This window comes from Aptenodytes forsteri, unplaced genomic scaffold (genome assembly GCF_000699145.1).
Source record: "Aptenodytes forsteri isolate BGI_AS27 unplaced genomic scaffold, ASM69914v1 Scaffold94, whole genome shotgun sequence".
Classification (NCBI taxonomy): domain Eukaryota; kingdom Metazoa; phylum Chordata; class Aves; order Sphenisciformes; family Spheniscidae; genus Aptenodytes; species Aptenodytes forsteri.
The window spans coordinates 7267492-7276593 of record NW_008795017.1 but is presented as its reverse complement, the minus strand read 5'-3'; positions in this window follow the sequence as shown (position 1 = coordinate 7276593).

Genomic DNA, 9102 nt, shown 5'->3' with positions numbered 1-9102 from the left:
TGCTCATTTCTTTAATTTAACAATATGGTGATCTGTTCCACCTCATTCGTTTAACTGTTTAACTATGGACAAAATCTTCAGCTGGCATAAATCAAGGAAGCTCTGTGGGCTACAGCAGCAGGACTCTTATTTATAAGACTTCAGGGTCTGCCCTGCTGCTTTTGTCTGTGAGACAAACTTTGGAGATTTCAACATTATTTTAATGAAATGTTATAAATGTCTCAACATACTTGTTCAATCTTGTGCTACTTGCTATATGAATTTAAGGGGCTAACATTGTTCCAGAGACATTTCCTGAAAGTGTGGGATAGAGATAAGTATGTATGAGTGCATACTGATTAAATCCCCAGGGCAGGAACAGTGGTTAATTATTAAATCCAGAAGATCCTATCGAGCTGGAAACCTCTTGTCATGCTAAAGCCTAGGGAAACAAGTTTTCTCCAACTTTTGTGTTTGTGTTGGAATCTAGAGAAGCAAACTTCCTAGAGACAGCACAAACAAACCTAAGTGTTTGTATTGCTCTTTGGAAATGTAAGGGGGCAGAAAGTGAGGAAGAATTCTCAGATACCTGGGACTTAAGCCAGAGAGAAGGACATCCTTTCATATCAGGAAGAATAGATGTTTCAGAAGTTCAGGAAATACAATCCTAGCTGTTGAGAAGAGTGAGAGAAATGCAAAGATTCAGAGCAGAAACTGTATGCTGCACTTTATTCAGAGGATTCTGAACTTTGTTTTATAGTATGCTCACAAGAAAGAGGAAGCTGGGACAAGGAAATGCATATGGGGCTTTTAATTGTTGTTTTAATTCAAATAAAATTAAATGATAAATAATTGGGTTTTGTGCTGAGGCAATCGTGCTTGAGTTTAGGAACACATATGAAGATCTCATATGTTGCTGAACTGTGAACTGCAAACTCTTGTACAAGTTGGAAAATTCTGAGATAATGCTCTTGAGCTATTAGTGACCTTGGGTGAGTGTATAGGGATTGATCAGACCTAAGGCAGCTGCACTGTTTCGAGAAGCTATGACTTAGAAATCTTCCAACAAAGCTAAAGAAAAAAGAGTGTTTAAATCTATGCAGGTATCTTCATTTTAAGAGCACAGTGGCCTATATTGTTGGTACAGTAGTGACAATTAACAAAAAATGGAAAAGGTGAAATTTGTTTTTTAAAATATCCTGAGAATCAAACTCATTACTGAGAGACTCTTCTAACAATGTATTTACCTGTCAAATTCATACACCTTATAGCATGGAAATGAACAATTGCACTTCTGTTGCCAGATAAACACAGACATTAGTTTGTTTTAAAATTAAATTTTCGCACCAGCAAAGAATAAGTTTTGTCTGCTCAAAAATCAATAGAGGCACCAATGTTCTCTGTTTTCTTCAATATGAGTCTTCATAAACAGTAAATGAGGTGATAAAGTATGTTGTCACTTAGCAACCTGAATTTTTTAAAACAATGTTTTAAGTCCTGTATATTCATATCCACACATCATGGGAGAGAGAGACGCTAAACTATTCAGCCTTAATTACCAGTGCATTATTTCTTAAGGCGGTTCAGCTTATGCTAACAGATATGATGAACATTGCCTTCCATTGTCTGCTTATAGTCTCACCTTTCTTTTCGTTTCATGGGGTGATACAATGCTACTTTGCAGCATGCTGCTTTTCCACGCCAGTATCTTAAGATGTTCCCATTATATACTAGGGTTCTCCATTATATACTAGGGTTTTTGAAAAGTAAGTCTTCCTGATCACTTTCCCTGCTAAGTTTCATAGTGCTCTCAATATTAAATTGTATTTATTTCTCCTTGGTTTGAAACAGTCTCTTGCATTGTAAGTGTTTTCTTAATTGGAGCTTTGAATTTATAGGCTTTGTAAGTTGAATGACCTCTTGTTTCTCATTCAGTAATGTCAAGAGTCAGATGTTGCTGCTGTCTAGGGGCCAAGAATTTAAACCTACAGTTCATTTGTCTCAAAGGCAGTTTGGGTACAATGAAGCTGTGGATAAAACTCCTCCTAATGACTGTTCTGAGTGCATTCTCTTGAAAAATGTCATGTTCAGAGGCCTCTGATTCTGTAACTCACATTGGCCAGAGCAACAACAACAATAAAAGCTGCTGCAATTATGCAAGACAAATACTAAAGCAACCTGGAAGTAAAAACTGTTAAAATATTCTCTTCAAATCAGAGGATAGCCATTGAGACTTGCATAAAGATCAGTCTAGCTGGCACAGTACAAAAAGAGATAGGGAAAGCTCTGCACCTTGATATGTACCAGCTAAAATAACATTTAATTCAAACTGCGGCACTCAGGAAAAAGCTATATTGAAATGCTTGTGTGTTTTGATTCAATTTCTTATTCATGACATAAGGCTATTCTCTTTCACAGTCACAACAAGGTTAACATGGTTGTGAAATGTATATACAACATGTGTGCTGTAACGCGCACAGAGCTAACATCTGTGGACGGTTTTGCTTTTGGGTTGGTGACAGGGCCCACAGAGAGGCAAACTAAAGTTCCCCAGGTCAACATGAAGGGTTTTACTGATTAATTAATTTACTGATTAATTACTGATTGCAATGTTTGAATGACTAATATGTTTGAGTAAAATTTCTTGTGTTACTGTTAAATTCTCATGATTTAGCTCTTTTAAAAATAGTCTGAGCAGCTGATTGCTGTATCAATGCGGACTCTTTAAGATGCTTCTGGGGAAAAATGAGTTTGCTTCTGTGAGGCTACTGGTTAAATGTTGGAAAAGGGTTTAACTGTATTATTATGGTGAGTCATCATGTATCACCTTTTTAAATATTTATTTGATGGTCACTCTAACAACATATTCAATCTAACAAATAGTTATTCCATTTAGAGGTGTATCACACATAAATTGGAGGAGATGAGAATGGTCCATGATAACCCTTTTGCCTGCTTTGTGCCCCCCTGCCCCAGGACAGCCCTTTCCTACCGTCCTGCAACTTCTGAGAAGGCAGCTGTGCTGTGGCTTTCATTCACAACGTAACACAAAACAGAGAACACATGTTCTTCATATCTGTGGCATACAGCATTTGGTTTCTTTATCAAAGGGTCAAATTTATACGTGGTTCTATCCGTAAAAGTCCTGAGTAATATTCTAAAAGATTTTGACTGTGATTATAAAGGTCAGTTAAGAAACTGCCCTTTTTATTAAACTGTTTATTTTAGATTACAGCTACTCCAGCTTCCTGTAGCATATGTGGTGAGCTTGTTCTTTGCTCTCAATTTTTAGAGAGCTAAAAAGTTAAGCATGAAGGAAACTCATTGTTTATACAATACTTATGGCAAATATTCCCTAAAGAAAGTAATTTAAATGGGTATTTTAAATTAGGGATTCTTTTGCATATGGTCATGATTCAACTTTTAGAAAAAAATCTGATCTTATGTAAGGTTACTAATGCTGCAAAAACACTGATGAGATAATGAAGAACACTAAAAGAAAATTTGAAAAATCATACTATTTAGAGTGAAAATCATATGTAATAAGTAAAGCCATAAAGGTCACTTTTGGTTCCTGGGTGAGTCATTAATGGAGACAGTGCCAAATCCATCCAGTAAGTTATTGGCAACAAATAGGTTCATTAGCTCTAATGAAAATTTACATAATGCATTGAAAAGGTAGTACTTAAGCAGGGACATCTGGGAAAATGTAATCTGTACGTGCTGCAAGTGGCCCAATTCAATCCGAGAAGAAACTGTGGAGAATAGGGAAGCTTGTAAGAAAAGGACAGATTTCTGCAGTTTATCAGTTATCTTACCAATTTGTTAATGCTTTCACAAGACTTGTTTTTCATTTATTTCAACATGAAGACAGCAGAATGAAGTTAGTGATATACAGGGTTGAAAAAACCTCTTGTGTTAACCCCAGTGTGATAGAGGTGAAGCTCTTGAATAGAAGGCTGCACAGAAGTACAAGATTATCTCAAGAGATTCACAGTACAGAATTATTGATATCATCTATGTCTTTAATATAAGAAATCAATAAGTGTGCTTTATGTGGCTATAGGTTGGTCAATGTAGTAAAGCGGAACTTGTGACATGTTGCAGACACGTGCATTTTCATCTTTGTATGCAAGACGCTAAAGAGCAATGAAAAAAGAGGAAAGGTGTATATGAAACAAATCAATGAACTGGTCTCAAATTCCACTTAACATGTTCCTTTGCACTGTCACTATGATTTTCCTTTCATTTTTTTGTTTACGGAGATTGCATATAGAAGTACATAAAATTGTTTGCAGTTTTTCCTTCACACAAGTTGATATTAAGGAAACATTTTTCTTCTTCAGATATCCTTCAAGATAGTACTGCTGTACAAAACCAGAATGCATGTTTTTACATTTGCTTTATTTTGTGGTGTGAGTTTTTTATTTAAAAAAAATGACTACTACATCTCTAGGTCTCTTGTGATGATTGGATTGTTAATGTAATCAACCTCTTCTGAAATGAACAGTACACTAATGACTAGAGATGTGTTCAGTAACCCACGAATAATTCCTGTACCCACTCATTACTTAAAAAGAAGAGGACAGCTTTTTCTGTGGGTGACCCAGCAGTAATTAAAAGACTACAAATTCATGTAAATAACATTGCAAAAGTTCATGCTGTCCTTGAACAGATCTAAGCTCAGTACCAGGCTTTTTGAAAAGAGGGAATATGCTTTTATTTCTGTACCCAGGTCATTTGTACATAAAGCAAGGAAAATGGCTGTGAAATAGTCTCTTTGGATCACAGAATGGATTCTCTTTGACTGCTGGTTGAAAATTATTATACACTGTTAAACAGCTAGTTTGAATGTTAGGTAGGTTGCAGACAGGTGTGAGCAAACTGCTCTAGGTTGTTAGGATACAAGGCAGTGCTAACATGAAGAGATACAACTGGGGAAGTGCAGTGTTGAGCTCTGCTGAGGCGCAGGATGTGGTGGAGAGGGCTCAGTGCTATGGGAAAGTGACTGTCTTGCATTTGAGTCCCACCTGGATTGTCTTCCACTGGCTCAGTGGGCAGGCCAGCTGTTAATACTTGGCTGCCATGTGTAGTGTTCCCCAGTCCCTGCAGAGAAGAGGGGTCATGGGGGTCTTCTGGGCTCCTCATTATTAATACTCATGGTAGGTGCTTTGCCAGCAAACCTGAAAACTCCCTAAGCACATATATTAAGCTACCATCTATATTCAGATGAATCCTAGGCGGGGGAGTGAGGCACCCCTCTTTAGTGCAAGAGACTTCTTTGCCCAAGTGTCCCCAGGAGTTTGATCCGGTAACTGTTAGCTGAGCTTGTCTAACAAGTGCTGACAGATGTGAATTAATTCAGAAAGGCAGCCAGAGGAACATGTGGTGCCTACCATTTACATAATTGTCACGTAATCAAGCATTTACCCTGGAAAAGGGAAACTTCGTCTTTAAGACTATCTCAGTCTGAAGGGATTTGAACCCTGTCGTCCTGTTTCCTGTTAGAAAGCTCTAACCACCACTTCTGGGAAGAACGCTGCAGTTCTCCTACTGGGTAATAGCAGGGAGAGCTAGGCTTGGCTCCTGGCTGGACGAAGTATTAGAGTACTTCTGAAATTAAGGGCCAGAACTCAGGTTTCCTGTCCATCATGCTATACAGATATCACCTACTTGTGTCCTCTCTCTGTCCGACATTTCTTGTATTCCAGGCTGCAAATTGACCTCGTTTCAATATGGGACGTGAAGAGCATTTTTATCAAGGATAACTTAGAGCCTGGAGTTCAAGGGAGCTTTCCTTGAGTGCGCGATTATGGGAGTGAGAGGATGAGCTTTAAACCATCTGAAACTAAGGTAGACTGTGTTTGTCACCTTAGGGAAATGCTTTTGCCATTAAGCTCTGCTATAGTGAGCACATGTAATTTTTCACCTCCATAAAGAAGTGTGACCATGGCTCAGTGAAGTGCTGATCCTCAGAAAATGCCAGGTTTCACATCACTGGGTTAGGAGAGCTCCAGAGACAGATAGGTGCTTCAAAATACCACTAATGCTATGTTTTCCTATGACAATTGTAAGTATCTCTCTGCTTAGAATGGTAGACCTTTTTTTGGCACAGAGGTCAAGGGTGCCAGTTTAGATGGTGTGGATCTCTGTACTACAAAATATCCAGTAAGTCTGTATAAACAGGCAGAGTGTTTGGTCCTCCCTGTGCTATGGTTTTAGAATTATTTCTGATAAAAAGTTCACAGTGCACTTTGGCAGCTGCTCTGTTTTGTATCAGGTACTAGGAACTGTCCAGGCTTCTGCCAGGGGTTCTAAATTCACTTAGGTTAGCTGAATGTGCGGCCGCTATCTTGGGCTCTGCCTAGAGTAACATTTCTACAGCAGTAAGCAGGAACCAGATAGCACTGGTGGGTGAGCCAGAACTGGAGGACTGCGACAATTTGTACCTGGGTGAGAGAATGAGCAGGAGCAGCAAAATGGTGGGAGGGGAAAAGGAGGTAGGAATTTGTGACTTGCTTCCCAACACACTAGTTTAAGCTTAACATGCTGATAGGATGTGCTAGATGGCATGGCAATGCTGACATATGGAAGGAGATTTACAGTTTGGGGAATTTAAAGATCCTGTTTGGTGTTAGGAATAATAAAATTTTGCTCAGTGGAGCTGATCAGAGAAAGATTATTGTTAGTAGTCAGAAGGGAGAAGTACCAGGGCGGGGCTGGTCTGCACGTAAGACTAAAATGAATGGTACCCTGTCATGGCCTCATTAAACAGCCATCCACACAATATTTGTTCATTTTCTATGTTAATCTAATTTTCTGATGAAAAGAGAATCGCTTCAACTGATTGGCTTAGTCTTCTCACAAATCTTTGTCAGAAACCGTCCCCTGGTCCCAATTTCCTGTGGCAGCAGGGACTGGTTGTGCCTGGCCAGTCTACAGAGGTGCTCCACAAAGAACAGCAGGAAGCAACTCACAGCTGGTTTTCATTTCACTACTTAAACAGTGGTGTAGAGGCAGCTGGGCAGGTCTTAAGCTCCATCTCATATCTGCAGAGTGGTGGCAAGATGCATCAGTGTCCTCACACTGAAAGTGCCAGTACCCAGCTGCAGGGACAGGGTGCCTGTCCCACAGGGGCCACGTTTTGCTGGTCATAAACCGCACAGGCTTCCTTTTTGCATCTTAACTGTGTCAGTATTTTCTGCCACTCTGAGTATGTCTGCATGGGAAATTAAAATCTTCTAACACGCCAGACAGCATTAGTTCTGGCCATCAGCATTTTAGCTGTTAAATTCAACAGAAAAAAGCTTTTTTCTGTGTTTTTTTTTTTTTTTTTTTTTAAACATAAATTTGGCAAAAAGCTATATGCTGAATTAAATTTACAGCATGTGCACATCTGGCAGTACTTATCGTGTACCTAATGGTAACAGGTCCTTTTGTACTCTTATGTATTTCTTGTGTTGGCAGGTGGCCAGCTCCATATTGGTGGGAGTGTGTGTGTGTATGAGCAGAAGTCAAGGCAAACACACAACCGATGTGACTATAGAAGAAGCAGATTCTCAGCTATAACTGTGCAGATTTTTTTAAAACTTTAATTCATTTTGAATGACCTTTACTGATCATTTATTCTGATGTTTCACTCTGACACCCAAAAGATAGTAAAATCAGACAGTAAACTACAGAAATAAATATTGTTGCCCTAGTCAGCCCAGCTGGTCAGGACCTGGCATTTCTGTTTGGAGGGAAATTCTGACATTCTAAAAATTAATTGCATTATGAATCAAAGGGAAGCAGGAATTTCCACTCCCCTCTCAGCTTGGTGATCTCACAGAATGTTCTTTGACTGTGTTCCTTTTTGAATTAAAGCAGTTAAAAGATGTTTCAAATGTATCATTTTGATTTTTTTTGGCTTTTACAGTAATGACTATACAGTATATATAAGGTTAATACAAAGATTGAAATGAACCACTTAGCCTCAAAAAGGAATGACAGTCATGTTTTGTTTCAAAGTTTTTCTGAGAAAATTTTGTCAAGTCAGTGCATTTTTCCAAAAAGTAAAATTCAATTAAAACTTCATGAACTGATGTTTTTGTAGGAAATTATACTGCTGAGGGATTTTCAGTCTGCAACAATTATCTGTCTGAATACCCTTTGTTTATTTACTGTTTTTTTAAGAAAAAAGTATAAAAAATAATGCAAGCCATTTAAGAAAAAGATATGCAAAGTATATAAAGAATGAAGACAATCTCATCTAACAAGGAAACATCCACAATTAGAACATGAACAAGTTATTATTAAACAGGCTCTTTGTACTAGGGTACTGAAATAGACTGAAATTTGCTGTGAACTCGCTTGGAGCTTATGCTTTGCACCCTTGCAGAGAAGTAAATATCCCCTATCTTCTATAGGTCACCCAGAACTGAGCCTAAACAAATATGAATTGCAGGCCTACTTCCTCCACACTCCAGATTGCAGTGATTAACAGCAAGGAGAGGGGTTAGGAAGAAGCAGATGAACCCTCTCCCCACTGTGTTGTTCAGCAAAGTGAATTGGTAAAAACAGTTTAGGGATTTGGTTCTGCTGAATTGTTACTGCCACACGTAGCAGTCTTTGTTGCCACACGCAGAATAGTTGGGAAGGAAAATTGAATGTTGGACAGAAACATATCTCAAATACAACTCCCTCTTAAGGCAACACCCTGTCACACTTATTTTGGGTCAGTGTACTGCTGGTTAGAGGAATGAGCATAAATTGCTCTTAGAAGGTTCAGACTGGTCATTAGGTGTCCTGGTTTCGGCAGGGATAGAGTTAATTTCCTTCCTAGTAGCTGGTACAGTGCTGTGTTTTGGATTTAGGATGAGAACAAAGTTGATAACGCACCGATGTTTTAGTTGTTGCTAGGTAATGCTTACACTAACCAAGGACTTTTTAGTTTCCCATGCTCTACCGCCTGAGAAGGCTGGAGGTGCACAAGAAGCTGGGAGGGGGCACAGCCAAACTGGCCAAAGGGACATTCCATACCATGTGACGTCATGCTCAGTACATAAACTGGGGAAAGCTGCCCGGGGGGGCCACTGCTCGGGGACTGGCTGGGCATCGGTCGGCGGGTGGTGAGCAATTGCA